Source organism: Leptonychotes weddellii, chromosome 11 (genome assembly GCF_054177405.1).
Source record: "Leptonychotes weddellii isolate Sample4059 chromosome 11, ASM5417740v2, whole genome shotgun sequence".
NCBI classification, from domain to species: Eukaryota; Metazoa; Chordata; class Mammalia; order Carnivora; family Phocidae; genus Leptonychotes; species Leptonychotes weddellii.
In genome coordinates this window covers 26,889,388-26,909,645 of record NC_138379.1, presented here as the reverse complement: position 1 = coordinate 26,909,645, position 20,258 = coordinate 26,889,388, and the positions used below count along the sequence as shown (strand labels likewise).

General features: G+C 36.5%; 1 long non-coding RNA gene across 1 annotated transcript in view; it reads left to right on the top strand.

Annotated features, from left to right (window-relative positions):
• The window catches only part of LOC145716167 (uncharacterized), a 146,971-nt gene that overhangs the window by 81,143 nt on the left and 45,570 nt on the right, over positions 1-20,258 (top strand). Inside the window, exon 3 of the long non-coding RNA XR_014138629.1 lies at positions 10,287-10,438. This is a non-coding gene — a long non-coding RNA (uncharacterized LOC145716167). The remainder of the gene's footprint in view (positions 1-10,286; positions 10,439-20,258) is intronic.

Here is a 20,258-nt window from a genome sequence, read left to right as displayed (position 1 = left end):
GGGGTAGTTTGTCATATTGCATTTGTGTGTCAGTTGCAAATGGATAGAGTCACCAATGATCTCTTGTCTATTAAATTCAATAAGCACTTAACCTTTATCTAAATTGCTCTGCAGCATTTGTTACTCTTGACTATGCCATCTTCTTGTTACATGATTTTCATGACCCACTTGTTTTCCACCTGCCTAACTTTATGGTTGCCCTTTCTCAGCTTTTCTTTGTGAGATTTCTTTCTCTGCTTGTTTTTAAATTCAGGTTCTATACAACTTTAACCTTTTACTTTTTTCATTCTATGTGCTATGCTTAGTGATGCATCTGTCTCCTTGACTTGTTTCCTACCAACTTATAATGCCTAGATCTCTGTTCTACTAGAATTTTCCTATGCTCTAGAATATTTAACCATTGATGAGCTGCTTCAACATGTATGCCTCACTGGATTTGTCTAAACATAAATTCCTTACCTTAATTTATTTATTTATTTTATTTTATTATATTAATCACCATACATTGCATCATTAGTTTTGATGTAGTGTTCCATGATTGTTTGCATATAACACCCAGTGCTCCATTCAGTACGTGCCCTCTTTAATACCCATCACCAGGCTAACCCATCCTCCTGCCCCCCTCCCCTCTAGAACCCTCAGTTTGTTTCTCAGAGTCCATAGTCTCTCATGGTTCATCTCCCCCTCTGATTTCCCCCTCTTCATTTTTCCCTTCCTACTATCATCTTCTTCTTTTTTTTTTTTTAACATGTATTTGTTTCAGAGGTACATTGGGGAGTGTGTGTGCTATGGTGAGCACTGTGAATTGTGTAAGACTGTTGAATCACAGACCTGTACCTCTGAAAAATAAATTCCTTATCTTAATCCTTAAATATGTACCACTTACTGTGTTTCTTAGCTCAGTGGATAGCAGTATCACATAAATAGTTGCTTAGGCTGGGAACATGGATGACTTGAATCTTTTTTTCTCTCACTTTCTACATTTAATTAATTAAAAAATCCTATTCTACCCCTTAATATATTTATTTGCATTCACATCACTTAAACATTATAGGGTCTACATTCTTTAGGTCTCTTATCTCTTGCATAAATTTCCAATTTTGTATTTATTCAAGCCATTGTTCTCCCTGCTATCAAACAGATATATTAAGTTTCTTTGGTGGCAAACAAGAGAAACCATTTCTGGGTAACTAAAGTTAAAAGGTGATATATTGGAAAGATATGTAGACATTTAAAGACAGAAATGTATTTTAAAGAATGAAGCTTAGAACAGACAAACAAATTTCTATCAGTAGAAATTACTCCATAGGTTTGCCTAAACACACTTGGTAGAAATGAAAAACAATGAGTTTTTTCCTTTAATTGGCTAAGCTTAGGTGTTTCTTTTCTTCAGAGTGATTGTCATAGAATAGTGAAGGAAAGGTTGTGATAATTGGAGTCTCCAATGACTGTCATTTTCTGAGGGCAAAGGAACTAGAAGTACGATTGTACTAAGACTGTACACAATGAGGTAGTGGTCATTTCCAAGAGGAAATTGGAGTATCGTAGGAAGGGGAAATAGATGCTCAGTGATCTTAAATAAATGATTATTATCTTTTTCTACATTTTCCTTACATTACTGAAAAAGGTTTTAATATCTCCTTGTCTCCCAGGGTAAATCCCATATTCCCTACCATGACAGGTGTACATTTTCCTAAGCACTTCTCATGTCCTCAACCTCACAGAAAACTATCATCAAAATCATCAGAATAGTCAGATTCTAATGAGTTGTATTCCTGTTTGGTTTAGGATACCATAGCTCATGTTACTGCTCAGGTCTGCTCCCAGCTATTGTTAGCTAAATCTGTCTGGTCATTCAGAACTCATTTAAAATTTATTTCTTCCAAATACTGAGATGACATAGTGTGTCTCCCATGAGCTCATATAGGCCCTTATGGTTGCGTCTAGCAGAGGACTTATACTGAAGTTAGGTGTCTTAGAATAGCTGGATTGATTCCTACTCACCCTTGAATTCCCAGTGGCTCACACTGTAGCCGACACATAATAGGCCTTCATTAAATTTGTGAAAAGTTCAAAAATATGCTCCTTATTTAATTGGTAGATTACTTGCAAGCACCATTAAAATGGTAGTAACATTAACCACATGGCAAAGATGCAAGATAGACTTTGAATTAATGAAATCCACCCACTCTGGCCTCATAAATCATACTGCAACATCGTGTTCCAGGTTCCACAGGTGCAATGCTTACATTTAATTGCACTGATCAAACTCTCCTTATGCTGAATTCCTGTATATATCATCCTCTGGGTAGGATCAACTGAGCAGTTTCAAATCCATTTGTTTCAAAATCCCAGGAGGACTCTGTGTTCTTGTGTGACTTTGTGTTACTTCCTGATGACTCATGGAGTATAAGAGCAATGAAAGTAGATGCTGCGTAAATAGATTCTCCTGGGGAGAAAATTCCTCTTTAAATCAATTTAATTTTCCAAGTTTTTTGAAATGTGAGCTAACATGTTGCATCTGTCTTTTAAGAAGCTCAAACCTCTTTGCAAATATTTGGTCCCTTATTCTTAAAGAATTCTTTAAAGCCTAAGGTGACTGGTTTCAGCTTCCAGGTCCTAATTTCCTGCAGTTTGGTAGGCATATGAAAGACTAGAATCTGTTGTGCTTTCATAGGCAGATCAGCTGTATATTAGGAAAATAATAAAAGCAAATGGATACCAATAAGAGCATGTTTTTGCTACAGAACTGAATTCTTCCCCAAATACTATCTTATTTTATTTATTCTATCAACATTACATAAATGGAGAAATAAAATGGCTGGAGACACAGGCATAAGAAAAAAATATTCTGTTCAGTCAGGTCTCCAGGTTTATTCTCTTGCTTATAACCTCCAAAACATGTTGTCCCACCTACATTTAAAATATTGGCTCATGATCATTTGACTATCATAATGGGTGTATTGGCAAATTCCTCTCACTTTTCCTCTGACTAGTATGCTTTAGAATAAGAATGACTCCCGATTGACCAATGCTATATTTTGAATACACATTATAATGAATCAGTTTACACAGGCGAACATTGGCTTTCCTTACTGATTTGATTTTCTGAATCCTATGAAATAAAGGTTGGAATTCATCAGCTTGATTCTCTTCTGCCATCAGATCCCCTAAGCATTCTCTTTGCTCTAACTAAGCACTTTCCAATGTATAATTGAATATTAGTCCTTTAAAATATGCTGGGAAGGGGCGCCTGGATGGCTCAGTCATTAGGCGTCTGCCTTCGGCTCAGGTCATGATCCCAGGGTCGTGGGATCAAGCCCCACATCGGGCTCCCTGCTCAGTGGGAAGCCTGCTTCTCCCTCTCCCACTCCCCCTGCTTGTGTTCCCTCTCTCGCTGTCTCTCTCTCTCTGTCAAATAAATAAATAAAATCTTAAATAAAATATGCTGGGAAGGGAGTGAATTTCATAGTAAAATAAGTTTGTTTATAGCTGTATACTGTATTACCCTCTTACGAATTTACAATGCAAATTAGCATATTAGAAGCTCTGAGAAGTGATTCATTCATTCATTCATTCATTCACTCAAGAGTAGGAAGGGCAGAGAGAGACTCTTAAGCAGGCTCCACACCCAGCGTGGAGCCTGATGCAGGGCTGGATCTCACAACCCTGAGATCATGACCTGAGCTGAAATCAAGAGTAGGACACTTAACTGACTGAGCCACCCAGGTGCCCCAGAAGTCTTTTAATAAAGAAATTGGTTCCATTTTGTTTAACCCATTGTTTTCCTAACTTAGGTAATCAGAGATTCCCTTTTTCACATACCTCTTTAACTTCCTAAGGAGAGAGTTGCATTCCATGAAATGTGTTCTGGAAAGCGCTGTTTTAGCCACACTGAACTGCTGCCCTGCAATTTCCTATGCCCATCCAGTCTCTCACCCTGGAATATCTCCTCCACCATTTTCAAATATCTTTCAAAGCTGAATCTATTTGCCATCCATCCTGTTTCACCATCTTCCGAGGCAGATATGTCCCCTCCCACTGTGAACTCACTTTGCCTTTTATGTATATCCCTTGTATGGCACTGCTTATTTTCTTGTTGAACAGTAATGAAAACCAGTTTAATTACTTTGAGTGGACTTTAGGGTCCTTGAGGACAGAGCCCAGTTTAATCATTGGTCTATCATCTGAGGTATAGATGCTGTATCATCTATAGTACTTATTCTAGAACATAAATGCTGTTGAGCAAACAAAATAATGAATGAACGTATTCATGAATGGTTAACTCTATACATCATGAATCAAATGTCACTTTTAATGTGGCTAGATACAACTCTAAGTTTCGTTGATATACAAAATGACTATATAATTTAATGACATTCATACTTGATTGACAGTTTAATTTACATGGGGATCAGCTATCAATTATCAGATTTGACCCTCTACTTCAGTCCTAATATCACTGTGTGTCCTTTTCATGAACATAGTCTTTAAGAACCAACACCTTACCTGGTTTTTAGTGGTTTCCTATATTAGACTCCTCTTACTTCAGTCTTTGTTTTCAATAGAAAAAGTCTGTTCCAAGAAAATGTGTCTTCATCAAATGAATGCACGGTCTATTCTTGCCTTCATGCTGCTTTCCAAGCTATACTCTTGCCTTGAATGCTTTTCGTTCTCCTAATCACCTACCCATACCATTTTTCAAAGCCTCATTTCAATCATATGTTCAAAATGAAGCCTTGATCACTTCAGTCTTATCTCCTCTGACACACAGAATAACATACACATCTTGTATTATTGGTTAGTTACTTTTGTTCTGCCTTTTCCCGCCGGACCTCAAACATCTTGAGGGTAGGGACATTTTGTTTGTCCTTTTTGTTGCCTCAGAGAATAATAATGATATTAAGAGATAGCATTTAGTGATCACTTACTGTGTCTCAATCACTGTTCTTGACATTGCACAGATTTAGTAAATCCTTACTAAACTGAGGCACCAAAAAGCTAAATACCTTGCCTAAAGTAACACAACCAGTTTGTGATTTAAACTCAAGTGATGTCTTTGGAACTCACATGCTTAACCACTAATTGGTTACTTGAAATAGGTGATTCCCAGTTTCCTAGACATTATAAATTATGTGCATCCATACACATATCTATTGCAGGAATTACATTGAGAGAAGGTTAAATAGACATACCAAAGAGAGAATTGAAACCCACCATAGTTATAATTTTTTAGTTCTGTGAAATAAGTCCATATCTAAGCTATGAGGTACATAATACAAAGGCATAACTACACAAATAAACAATAATTGAATAAAACTCTGTATATATACTTTCACAAAAGCTCACTAAACTTTGATAATTTAGGGATGCCAATAGTAGGCATTTCATAACCCCAGAGAAAGTACTGTGTTTTAAAGATTTTAAGAGGAAAATGTCTAGTTTGTAAACAGTCATACCAGCTATATTAATCATTAACAAATTTTGTCTCAGATTTTTAAGCAGAAATTTTATATTATAGAATGAGAGAATGTGTTAATGAAGGAGCTGGGGAGGTTTCATTCGACATTTACAGGGATAATTTGGCAGGGCTTCTAGAATCAGCATGACTGGGTTTTGCTGACCTCTCAGGTGGATTTGGTAGACAGCTGAAGCATACAGATTTCAGAAGTTTAATTCTGTTCATGGCAACACTGTTCATGGCAAAGTTTGGGAAATATTGAAAGATTACTAATGGATAAAGATAACAGTAGGCAATTAGTTGGACAAATGCATATGAAAAGTGGTGATAAATTGTTTATTTTCCTTGTAATGTTTAACTCTAAATAATATCTGCCTGTACTTCAGTGATCAGGGGTTTCTCCTGCAGCAACTTCCTGCCTAGGAAACTAAGAAAGCTACACTAAGGGGTTTATATTGTTAGGGCTCTCCTCTGACTTTTTACACTGATAGTTCTGATAACTGGTTATTTGTTAAAGAATCCCTACTAAAATGTTCCTGTTGAGTGATGTCTTAATGTGTTCTCTCTTTCCAAAGTATTTACATGTAAAGGCTGGACTTACTGAGGATACATTGCCTTGGTCCCAAGTGACAATCTTTTAAGGTAGTAAGTAATTCAACCATCAGTGTAGGCCAAAGGGAATTGAATATTGGTCCTGGAATAAGTACTTTTGGCCCAATTTATAAGACACTGTGTAGTGTGTATGTGTATGTATTTGTGTAATAGTTCCAGAATTCCCTTGGGCTCTCTTTAGCCTCTTGTTCTCTGCACCATCCTCCTCTGTAAAAGGTGCCTTCTGGAAAGACTCGAATGCCAGTCATTTATAGCTTAATGCAAATTTAAGCACCAGTATTTCTCTCCAGTGGCATCCGAATTCTAAGTCTAATTTAAAAACAGGAGGTTCTATCCACAGTGAAAGATGTTTTAGTCACTCTAATACAAGAAAGAAGGAAGTAAAATTCTGGCTCTCCAAAATATAATCTGTATTGGATTTAGTAGTATTCTCCCCCAAATTTATGCCTAGCCAAAACCTGTGAATGTAACCTTATTTTTAAATAGAACCTTTGTATATGTAATTAAGATGAGGTCATTACTGGATTAGGCTTTAATCCAATGACTAGTATCCTTACAAGAAGGGAAATTTGGACATAAACACAAAAGGAAGATGCCATGTGAAGACAGAGGCAAGGGATTAGAGTTGCTGTCAGAAGCCAAGGAATGCCAAGGATTGCTGGCAACTACCAGGAGCCTAGGAAGAGTCAAGTAAGGATAGTCTCCTAGAGCCTTCAGAATGAATATGACCTTGCCAATACCTTGATAACAGACTTCTAGCCTCCAGAGCTGTGAGACAATAAATTTCTGTTCTTTAAAGCCAGCCAGTTGGTGATAATTTGTTGTAACTGCCCTAGGAAACTAATTGTTTTCTCATCAGGTTGTTTGGATAATCTGTTAGTTTATTGCTTACTGTAGTAAGGAAGAACACTACCCTGATAGAGTTTTAGTAGCTTCTTTGAGCTGAGAGGGGAAAGTTATGAGGATATTTATTGGGATTTTTGAAGGTGAGTCTTTGAATGAGTGGGCTTGATTAGCATTGGGTAAAGATCATGTTATAATTGTTGAGGAATGGTGGGTAGCAAGGAAAGACATTTGAGCTGAGGGGTCAAAAGGTCTTCGAGTGTAAACTGTCGTTTGAGCTTCAGATGAAGACTTGATATGTTATTAGGAAGTTCATAGAATGAAAAACAAAGTTCTTAGCAATTATTATCTTCCTGTCAAGAGATTCCTGGAACAGTAAATTAGGACAAGACCATGGAATAGTGGTCATGTTAATAGAGAGTGGTCTGTGAGTGTGGATGCTTTCTTTTCTCAGGTTCCAGAAATGAGTGGTCAGTGGCCTATTCTTAATGATCTCATATAAGCAGCAGTTGGGAGGGGCATTCCATCCTGGAGGCCATGATTTCATCAACTATTCTCTTAGGATGTTAGCTCACTAGATCATGCTTCTTGCCAGTTTTCAGGTGTAAGTACTTTGTTCTGGAGTGTTCAGATCTAGAAAAAGTAAAACACAACCATGTCTTATTTTGGGTAAGACTTTTTCTTTTTTTATTATGTTATGTTAATCACCATACATTACATCATTAGTTTTTGATGTAGTGTTCCATGATTCATTGTTTGTAGTGCTCCATTCAGTACATGCCCTCTTTAATACCCATCACCAGGCTACCCCATCCCCCCACCCCCCTCCCCTCTAGAACCCTCAGTTTGTTTCTCAGAGTCCATAGTCTCTCATGGTTCATCTTCCCCTCCAATTTCCCCCCCCTTCATTTTTCCCTTCCTAGTATTTTTTTTTTTTTTGACATACAATGTATTATTTGTTTCAGAGGTACAGGTCTGTGATTCAACAGTCTTACACAATAGAGGGCTATCTCTGAGCACTTTTCACTTGTCCCCTATAAAGGGAAAATGGCCCTAAGAATCCAGTTTGAGTTTTATCACCTCTAGAATATGGCCCAGGCAGAAATACTTCCTCTTTCTTTTGTGTGCCTTTGACCCATGTAAGCACATTTTCTGTAGAGAATATGTATTAGAGTAAGCTAACTGCTGTAATAACCCGCAAATAACAATGGTGTTGGACAATAGATTCTTCTTACTCAGGTAAACATTCACTGTGAGTACTTGGCAGACAGCCTGATGAGCAGGATTTCTAAGATGCACATTCCTTCCATCTTGCTGATTTGCCTTCCTTGAAGTTCTCTGAGTTCTATTTTTCATCGAGGGAGGAAATGAGAGAGCATATCACCTATGGATGGTTTCCATGTACCAGTCTTAAAGTTACAAACATTAAACATCATTTCTTTCCATATTCCATTGGCAGGAACTTAGTCACATGACTATATTTAACTGTAAGGGAAGCTGGAAGGGTACCCTATGTTCCCAGAAGGAAAAGGAAATGGCTCTTGTGTGCATACAGCAATCTGTTGCACAGAACTTTTTATATCACATTATAATTAAAATATTATTTGCTGATCTTTCCCACTGTTCTGTGAGCTCTTTGAGGATGAGAGCTACATCATCTTATAATTTGGTCTCCTCAAAGCCTAGCAGCAAAATACTTGGTACAAAGTAGAAGTTGCCTAATAAATATTAATAGAATGATGACAGTAGCCTTTAGACCAAAAAACTATTTGATATTTTTCGGGTATATAGGACTTACCTAGTACTTTCAAAATTCTTGCTGAATAAAAAAATTGACTAAGAAATAACTCATTTTCAGTGTGTATGCAGTTCACCCAACCAATACATTCTAAAGCACAAATTAAAGCCTCTTTTCTCTATGCTATCACACTGCTATTATTTGAGCCAGACCTACATGCATGCTGTTATTATGGGATTAATTTCCTCACTTAAGTTTTACTGGAAACTGTTTTACTGACTACTATTAAGAGTAACGTCAAACACTTTCGACTTGCTCCATTAAGCAAAGCAGCCATTGCTTTTAGCACTTTCCTTATGGTTCTTGATACATTATGTTTTTTTAAAAGTCTCATTCCGGTAAGACTGAGGTTTGCTCAGATGTTCACTTTAAATGACTGGTTTTGATCCATAAACACTGTCTAGGAATATTTACATGGGAAAACATTCCATACTTGCAGAAATCTATATTAAGCCTCTGAATAGGAATCTCATTTCTAATGAATTTTCAGATATTAAAAAAATGCCAGAGTATATATTTGTTATGTATTCAATATTATAATAAATACAGTTTGCATTATAATTTTCAATAAAATCTCATTCTACCTCTGCTGCACTCAGTGTGGGTATATAAAGAGAAGGATATTACAGAGAAGAGAACAAGCCTTTGAAGTTTGACATTGTTGATTTTACTCTTAGCTTTGTTACTTGAGCTGTGTGATCTTATATCTTAAACATTCCCCAGCCTCTGTTTCCTTCTGTGTAAAATGGGGATAAAAATGGTACCTCTTCTACAGTATGAATGTGAGAATTAGGAAGTTAATGGTATAATGCATATGAACACATATCCCACATCAAGAAGTGCTGAATCATTAATTTAAAATGTTTTTTATTAGTAAATTTATTGAGATCCTATTATGGCCCAGATACTATGCTAAATATTCTATGGACAATTGTGAACTCCTTTTGTCCTATCAACAATCTTGAGGCAACAAGAATATAAAGGAAATTGGGACTCCTAGTTAGTGGTGGGTTCAGGGTCTAAGACTTGTCACACTAGAGCTGCTGTTGTCATTGTCCCCAAAGTGTTTACAACCCAACTGGAGAGAAAAACAAAAACTCAGTGGCATGATAGTCAACGATGAAGTTCTTTCTGCATGTCAGGCATTTAAAAAATCCTTCATACGCTATGTAATAAATGCTACCATTATCTCTATTTACAAATGAGGAAACCAAGGCAAAGCAAGTTTAAGTAATTTGCCCAAATACATATATACAATAAGTGTCCTTAAAAATCCCAAAGCTGGGATTTTAACCCAGGCAGTGTGGCTTAAAAGTCTGTGCTCACCATCAGGACACACAAGTGCTACAGCACAGATATGTCATTATGTACAGTATATTGCTAGAACAACAAGAGTTGTGTGCAGTCAGAACATATAATAGTTTAGGTAAGGAATAGAGGCAGCACTTGTACTAGACCTTAAAAACAGAAAATCTGGATATATACAAAAGAGCAAGATACAGAGTTCAGGAAGATGGACTAGCATGATCAAATAGGGAAGTTTGCAACATAAACACTTTCATTTTATTACAGTAAACAGAACTATCATTTGCTGATGAAAGTTTCTGAACACAGCAGCACTGACTTGGAAAGACAGAACTGTTCAGCAAAGTATCCCCAGAGCTTTCAAGTTGGAGGTGGAATTGAGCAGGCTGATATTGAAAGAAAACATGGATGATTGACAGGTAGGGTTGACTCAATCTATTAGTTTCTTGAAATCCTTTCAAGGGTCATCATTAAATGACAAACTCATTGAACTTCACATGAGAATCCACAGGATAAAAAAAAAATGAACTCCTATCAAAAAGTATATTGGGAAGAGGCCAAAGGAAACTGATAATGAAAATAGCAGTGCTCTTTAACAAACTTAAGGTTTTGAAATTGTTGTACAAAGTAAACTAGTTTATTAGCCCAGTGATCATTTTATGTCCTGAGCAATTAAATGGACAGTTGACTTTTATTTTCAACTTTAGTTTATTTGCCTTTAAGACTCCACTGAAGAGGTTTTCTATCTCCACTTAATTCCTACTTTAGAAGGAAATTTACCATAGCTGTAGTTACCTCAGCAGTGTTCTCTTTCAGAACTATTTCTCAGTAGAAGTATCAGATGCTGAGTCTTAGACCAGTGCATATCTACTCTCTGATCTATCCTCACAGCTCTTTTCTCTGTCCAGAGTTCTTACCAGAAGAACATCTTAGTGATAATTCTCTTGAGTAATGAGTTAATTCTTCTTATATTCCTACAGCCAAAACACTAACCAGTAGAATAAATTCAACTTTTGAGAAATTAAAAACTAAGGAGCCTCCTCATCTGTTTCTGATTATGGTGGTAGCAGTGTCATAATTAGGGCATGTCAAGGCATGGTGAAAATAATCAACGTGACCATCATCCCCATTACTTGTCATCATGACACACACCACCACTGCCATCATCATCATCACTGTTCATTACAGGCTTCCTAATTAGTTGCAACTGTAGTTGGGAGAATCTTTACAGACCCTTATTTTTTCACAAGCCTCACTATGAAAAAAATTATGATTATTTCCACTTAACAAGTGTGGAAAGGAGGCTTAGGTAACTCATGCAAAGTTCACATTTCCTGTTTGTAGGGAAGAAAAGCTGGGATTTTTTTCCACTTCATGGAGGAAATATGGTATTTTTACCAAGGTTTATCTTTCTGAATCTTGTTTTTCCTTTTTATTCTGCATTTTAGTTCCCTAGCCTCAATCTAGAACCCTGGTCCATGTGCCATGGAAGGGTATGTCTCATAGCCATAAATTAAACTATAATTCATCTGTGCTTCTGACATTTTAGTGTTGATAATGCTTTTTGAGGGAATAGTGTGTATGCATGAGTGTTGTCCTGTGTATTTTAGGTTATTTAGCAGCATCCCCAGCTTCTACCCACTAGATACCAGTAGTGCCCCAGTCATGGCAATCACAGATGTCTCCAGACATTGTGAAATGTCCCCCAGGAGGCAAACTCATCTTGGTTGAGAACCACTGAGTTAACACCTTGGAAAGTATTAGCTTCTTCTCAGGAATAGAAGAGTTATTTATCCCAGGGGTATTTCCAAATAACTGATTTCAGAACGATGGAAATTGCAAGCAATTCCAAACACCAAAGGGAAGCTAATTTTAGGTGTGGCAAGTGCTGCTGCTGCTGCTTCTTCCTTTAAAGATTCTATTTATTAGAGAGAGAGAGAGAGAGAGAGAGAGAGAGAAAGGGAGCAGAGAGGAAACATGAGCTGGGGGAGTGGCAGATGAAGAGGGAGAGGCAGACTCTCTGCTGTGCAGGGACCCTGATGAGGGGCTCTATCCCAGGACTCCAGGATCATGACCTGAGCTGAAGGCAGACACTTAACTGACTGAGCCATCCAGGCACCCTATCAAGTGCTTCTTCTTGATGCTCTTAAAAATAATTTGTTTTGTCTAAGCAGTCACAAGGTAAATGCTGATGCAGATATTAATAAAATGTAAAAGTGAAAAACACAATGGCTATCCAAATATTTAAGCTTGCTTAATATGGACTTCTTTCACTCAAAATCTTATTGAAATTGATCTCATTGAACTAACTCAATTTTGAAAAACATTTTAACTATTAATTATTACAGAAAACTAGAAAATCATCATACAATAAAAAAAAAAATCACCCATCCCTGGATGGCACAGTAGTTTAAGCATCTGACTCTTGGTTTTGGCTCAGGTCTGATCTCAGGGTTGTGAGGTTGAGCCCCATCTTGGGCTACACACACAGCACAGAGTCTGGTTTCTCTCTTCCTTTCCCTCTCCCCCACACTCTGTCTGTCTCTATCTCCACGTTTATCTCTCTTCAAAGAACAAATAAATCTAAAAAAAGTAATAATCACCATCTCCAAATAGCTATCATTTGCATTTTGGCCCATTTCCTTCTATGTAAGTTTTTTTGGTTTTTTTTGTATCATAATAGTACATTTTTCACATGGCTGTTATAATTCTCATTAAATGTTTAACATATTGCCTGGCACACAGTATGGACTCTATTTGTTCTTGCTATTTTATTGTTATCATCTTTGTAATTATATATTTTATGAAGAGTTTGCATCATGTGAATATGTCATTATTTAAATTTCCTCCTATTTTATAGCATTTAGATTAGTTCAAAATAGGATAAATCACTTTTGAACTCCAAGCATAACTATTAAAGGAAGTTTATAAAATAATAGCTGCTTTATGGATACTTCTAGATTAAAAGGGGAAGTCTTTTTTCATAACCAGGCAATTAGTGAAACGATAACTTCTTGCACTACCATCTGTCCACTCCCCTCCAATTTGACCTTATGACAAAGATAATTGTTGAAATAGGTATTTGTTGATTAAGTTCAGGTAGGATGTGTTGTGCATTCAAACCTTTCTTTTGGAATGATCAGATTTCTTGTAGAGTTTGGGTGTTTTATGCTTTTGTTGTTGTTCAACTGCAGCAATCATAGGGAAACAAATAAAATGGTTGTTACTGACCAATTTCCACACAATGTGGAAAATGAGAATAGTTTCAGGAGGATATACACTTTGGAACTCAGTCAACAGCTTGGACATTTGGCAGGTGAGATGTGAAGTCATGTCCCCAAATCATCAGTTGATCGGCTCCAAGCTTACTGGGTTTTGATCACTAATGGCTGTGGTTCTGGAATGGTGTCTATTTGCCTAAGTTAATGGCAGATACAGTTGACCCTCGAACAATGCCAGGGTTGGGGAAACCAATACCCCATGAGGTCGAAAACCATGTATAACTTGTGACTCCCCTAAAACTTAACCACTAATAGCCTAATATTGGCCGGAAGCCTTACCAATAGCATAAACAGTCAATTAGCACATATTTTGTATGTTATGTTTAAATATTGAATTATTACAATAAACTAAGCTAGAGAAAAATAGTTAAAACCATGAGAAGAGAAAATACATTTACAGTACTGTACTGTATTTATTAAAAAAAAATCCACATATAAATGGACCCATGCAGAGGCGCCTAGGTGGCTCAGTCGGATAAGCATCCCTACTCTTGATTTCAGCTCAGGTCATGAGATCCAGCCCTGCATCCATCTCCGCACTGGGTGTGAAGCCTGCTTTTAAGATTCTCTCTCCCTCTACCACTGCCCCTCCCCCTCCTCACACATGTGCACACATGTGATCTCTCTCTCTCTCAGAAATTGAATGAATGAGTGGACCCATGTAGTTGAAACCCATGTTGTTCAACAGTCACCTGTATTTTCATTAAACTGTTTTTTTTTTAATTTTTAGTATAGTTAACATACAGTGTTATATTAGTTTCAGGTGTATAATTTAGTGAATCAACAATTCTATGTTACTCAACACTCATTGTGATAAGTGTACTCTTAATAACCTTTAAATATTCCACCCAGCCCCCCACCCACCTCCCCACTGGTAACCATCTGTTTGTTCTCTACAGTTGAGACAAACTGAAAAACACTTATTTTTTTCTTTGTCTTGTTTCTTAAATCCCACTTATGAGTGAAATCATATGGTATTTGTCTTTCTCTGACTGACATTTCATTTAGCATTATGCTATCTAGCACCATCCATATTGTTGCAAATGGTAAGATTATATTATTTTTAATGGCTGAGTAATATTCCATTGTGTGTGTGTCTATGTGTGCATATATATGTGTGTATACACACACACATCTTTATCCATTCTTCTGTTGATGGACACGGGCTTTTTCTGTAATTTGGCTATTGTAAATGATGCTGCAGTGAGTGTGTGTATATCTTTTCAAATTAGTGTTTTCATATTCTTTGTGTAAATACCCAGTAGTGGAATTGATCAATCATATGGTAGTTCTACTTTTAATATTTGAGGAACCTCCATACTGTTTTCCACAGTGGCTGTAGCAGTTTGCAGTCCCACCACAGTGCACAAGTATTCCTTGTTTCATGCTTCTTTGCCAATATCTGTTATTTCTTGTGTTCTTTATTTTAACTCTTCTGACAGTTTTGAGGTTATATTTTATTGTGGTTTTGCATATTGTGCAAATTTCCCTGATGATCAGTAATGTTGAACATCTTTTTTAGAGAGAGAGAGAGTGCATTTATCGGGGGGCGGGGGGCGTGTGGGAGGAACAGACAGAGAGTGAATCCTAAGCAGACTCCACACCCAGTTGGAGACCAACACAGGGCTTGATCTCATGGCCCTGATTTCATGACCTGAGCCAAAATCAAGGGTCAGATACTTAACTGACTGAGCCACTCAGGTGCTTCAGTAATGTGGAACATCTTTTCCTGTGTCTGTTGGTCATTTGTATCTCTTATATGGAGAACTGTCAGTTCATATTTTATTCCTACTTTTAATTTTACTTTTTATATACCAGGCGAGTACCTTAATCCTAACTTCTAACCCCCTAATCTTTAATCCCTAACCCCTAACACCTAAACCTCACCCCCAGCCCCAACCCTGTCCCTAACCCTAATGCTAACCCACTGGAGAGGTCTTTGAACTGCAAAATACCAGGCACATACCCTAACGCTACATCTAATCCTAACTCTACCCTAGATGTGAGAAAGTGACTTCCTGAAAACATGTTAAGTAAAGCTGAGATACAGCCTAGTTATTTTGGAGAAGACCCCAAACTTTTAAGAATTGGTAGTATTTCTGAAAATGGGTATAAAGGTAGAGATAAAGACAGAAGGATCAATTGAATATCTATTTGAAGAGTATTTAGAGCCCCAAATCCCCTCCTTCCCTGAGCTACATAGATTCTTCCTATTTTTTAAATTTGATTATTATTATTTTTGGTGTTGAGTTGTAGGAGTTCCTTATATATTTTGGATACTAACCCTTTATTAGACATGTCAGTTGCAAATATCTTCTCCTATTCAGGTTGTTTTTTAGTTTTGTTGTTTCGTTTGTTGTACAGAAGTCTCAATAGTTTATTTTTGCTTTTTTTTTTTCTTGCCTCAGGAAACATCTAGAAAAATGTTGCTATGGCCAATGTCAGAGAAATTACTGCCTGTGTTATCTCCTAGGATTCTTATGGTTTCAGGTCTCACATTTAGGCCCTTAATCCATTTGAAGTTTATTTTTGTGTATGGTATAAGAAAGCGGTCCAGTTTCATTCTTTTGCATGTAACTGTCCAGGTTTCCCAACAACATTTGTTGAAGAGACATTCTTTTTCCCTTTGGCTATTCTTTCCTGCTTTGTCAAAGATTAATCGAACATATAATTATGGGTTTATTTCAGGGTTCTCTATTATGTTCTATTGATTTATGTGTCTGTTTTTGCGCCAGCACCATATTGTTTTGGTTACTACAACTTTGTGGTAAATCTTGGTATCTAGAGTTGTGATACCTCCAGTTTTGTTTTTCTTTTCTTGACTAATTGGGGTCTTTTGTGGTTCCATTTAGGATTGTCTTTTCTAGCTCTATGAAAAATGCTGGCGGTATTTTGATTGGGGTTGCATTAAATCTGTAGATTGCTTTAGGTAATATGGACATTTTAACAATATTCTTCCAATCCATGAGCATGGAATATCTTTCTATTTGTGTCTTCTTCAATTTCTTTCATCACTGTTTTATAGTTTTCAGAGTTTAAGTCTTTTACCTCGTGGGTTAAGTTTATTCCTAGGTATTACTTTTGATGCAATTGTAAATGGGATTATTTCCTTATTTTTTCTGTCATTTCATTATTACTGTATAGAAGTGCAACAGATTTCTGTATATTAGTTTTGTTTCCTCTGACCTTACTGAATTCATGTATCAGTTTCAGTCATATTTTGGCGGAGCCTTTGGGTTTTCTGTATCATTAAATTGGTTTTTAAGATGATTTATGATTAGGAATTTTGAGTATAAAAAGCAGGCCATTGGGGTGGGGTGGTGCTTTCTCTGGATGTCAGGAAATTTGGACTTTTGACAATCTCTTCAGCAAACTTATAATGGGGCTTGGACTCTGTTTCTTTCTCTTTAACAATGAGAGTTGAATTAGATCACTTTTAAGTCCTCTTAAACATTTTCCCATTTTGATTTTTAAGTTTCATTTAATAAGTGTATTCAATTCCTTGCTTATAGATTGATAGAAGTAGGTTATTGGTATGCAGTATGTTAAATCTGTCAGAAGAAAGATCAGAGAATGCCCCAGTAAAGATCACTCAGCTTTTAAAGTAAGATTCAAGTGAGTCAAAGGATTTCAATCTATGAGACTGAGAGAAAGGACTGGACAGCAATGGTCGTCTACTTTGAGACACAGACACCAAATGCAAAAGTCACTTAATACAAAGACTATAAAGAATATATACTGGACAGTTGAAGAAACCTGATGGTTTGAAGTCTCAAAAAGCTTCTTTCCACGCAGATTGTATATTCAGTTGGAACAGTTTAAAGACTTGGAAATAGCAGAAACTAATGAGGCCACATTATATCTGCTCCTCAGACTAGGCTCCATAGATTGTCAGAGAGAAGACTGTGCTGGTAACTACAGACCTTGTATCTTAAACACATGATCAGGATATCACAAATATATGCTCATCCAGCCATTCTTTTTTTTTTTTAAATGTTACATATAACATATTAATTTCACGTACATGGTATAATGATTCAGTATTTGTATATATTGCAAGATAATCACCACAGTACAGTTAACATCTGATACATTACATAGTTAACAAAACCATTTTTTTTCTTATGATGGGGACTTTTAAGATCTACTCTCAAAAAATTTCAAATATTCAATACAGTATATTAACTATGCTCATCATGCTGTCCTGCTATTAACATTCATAAGCATTGCAGAAAAAAACCCCTCACATTTCCATTAATTTATGCATTAAAAATATCTATTGATGTCTGTTCTTTGCCAAACACTCTGTTAAACACTGGAGATGCCATAATGAGATCAACTTATTTGGCCTGAGTTGTCCCTGTCTTTGTGGATCTTAGACCCTGTTGAAAGAAGCAAATAATCATTTAAACAAATGAATGCTGAATTGCAAGTCTGAGAAGTGTTTCAAACAATATGTTACTGCAAAAACACAAAATGGGGAGATAAGAAAAGCTTTTATTTCTTTACCTGAACCAAACCAGAGGGACATCTTCAGAGATGTGATTTGCTTCAAATTACCTTGTGACTTCTTCCCCCTTCCCTTCACTCAAGCCTCAGAGATTTTTATGGGGTAAAATATGTGCAAGCATATATAATCACTATGCTTTCTAAATGATTTGATCTAGTACTTTATTCTTTGGGATTTCCAACAAGTCAAAGGAATACAAAATGATGAGAACTGCAATATTGATTCTTAAACCAGCCTACGTTTCATTTTACCATATAGTGGACAGTTTTAAATTTGACCATAATTTAAAACCGTAAGCATGTGTGGCTAAATGAATCTGGGCCACATCAAGCCTGAATACCGTATTTAGTCTACTTCAGATTTTTTTTTTAAAGATTTTATTTATTTGACAGAGAGAGAGAGAGAGAGTACAAGCAGGGGTGAGGGGCCGAGGGAGAAGCAGACTCCCCGCCAAGCAGAGAGCCTGACCTGGGCTTGATGCCAGGACCCTGGGATCATGACCTGAGCCCAAGGCAGCTGCTTAACCGACTAAGCCACTCAGGCACCCCTACTTCAGACTTATTGATTGGTACCCCGTCTTTCAGAAAAACAGGGTAAGCTCCTCTAGTTTGTCTACTGGATTCATCCATTTATTTGACCAATATTTATGAAGTGCTTGCTTTTGCTGGATGTCAAGAGATTGTGGAGATGCACAATGTACCCACCCTCAAGGAACTTAATGTCAAATGCTTTCAGGGCATAGTGACAAATTTCCCCAGTGGTTAATAAATAGATACTTGGTCAAAATAGTGATTTTTTTTATAGTACATTATTTTGCCCATAAGATTATAGCATGTTGCAGAATGACCATATCATCGCTTTTCCTAAACCTGAAGGTGCTCAAAAACTACTGGCGACTGAGTTTTCAATTTTTATTATAAAGAACACAAAGACAGTGAAATTAGTCTATTATTAAACGAACTCTTTACTGTTCCTCAAGTAGTTTGCAGTTTATTTTCACTCAACTGCTATTAATATGTCTGGGCAGGGGCGCCTGGGTGGCTCAGTTGGTTAAGCGACTGCCTTCGGCTCAGGTCATGATCCTGGAGTCCCAGGATCGAGTCCCGCATCGGGCTCCCTGCTCGGCAGGGAGTCTGCTTCTCCCTCTGACTCTCCTCCCTCTCATGTTCTCTGTCTCGCATTCTCTCTCAAATAAATAAATAAAATCTTTAAAAAAAAAAAAATGTCTGGGCAGGAAATTAACTTTTTACTTAATAATTTTCTCACATATCACTTCATTATGACTGCTACAAAATGCCACCTAACTTTAGAATTTTGCACTAAAGGCTGGATTTTGACCAAGATCAGTCAGTCAGTAATAGTAATAATAGCAAAGATATCAATAATAATAATTATATATTATATATACAGTTGAATATATATGCCAGATGCTACTTTAAATATTTTCCCACATGGTTTTTAATCTTCACAGGAAGTAACCTAAGAGGCCTAACTAACTTACCCAGTATCATGCAGCTTGTCAACTGTGATGCTAGACAACTGAAGTCTGTCAGATTCTGAAATCCATTCTAAATTGCATTAGGAGTGCTAACTATGACCACCAGATAAGGGTGTTAAGAATTCTGACACTGCCCATCTGTACCTAGCCTGTGCATGGCAAAGCTGAGGGTTGAGGGTTGTCAGTTTATATATATCTATTTAAAGATAATCTATGAATAAAAGGTCTATATAGATATGTGGAAGTATATTTTTTTCATCAGTAATATATATAATTGAGATTAGCCCATGTTTATATGACTGTCGAATTCATATTTTTAACATCCTACTGTATTCTATTGCACCTGTGTGTTATAATTCACTTAACCTATCTTCTACGAATACATATTGTTCCCTGTCCTTTTGTACCCTTAACAATAATGGAATAAATATTTTTCTGTATACTCCTCTTGCACGTTTTTTTTTTTTTTACTATATTCATAGGAATTATTCATAGAAATCAGGTGAAAAGATAAATGCATTTTAAAATGTGATAGTTACTGCCAAATTTAACACACTGACAAAAGAATATGTGTGTGATTTCTCCACATTTCAACCAAAACTTTTATATTTTTGTTTAAAAATAATTTCAAATTCATGGGTAAGTTACAAAAGTAAAAATACAAAGAACATCTTACACCCTTTACCCATATTCACCGGTTAACAATTTACCTCATTTATTTGCTTCCTCATTCTCCCTCTTTCTGTGTTTGTATGTATGTGTACACACACAACCACACAAGTTTAAGGGAAGTTACATACCTTATGGACTTTTACTCCTAAATACTTCAGTATTAATTTCCTAAGACTATGGATAGTCTATTACCATATAATTGATTCATTAAATATAACTTTGATTCATCTAACCAAAACTGTTACATATGGATAGGTGAAAAAAAACTTATTTTTTTT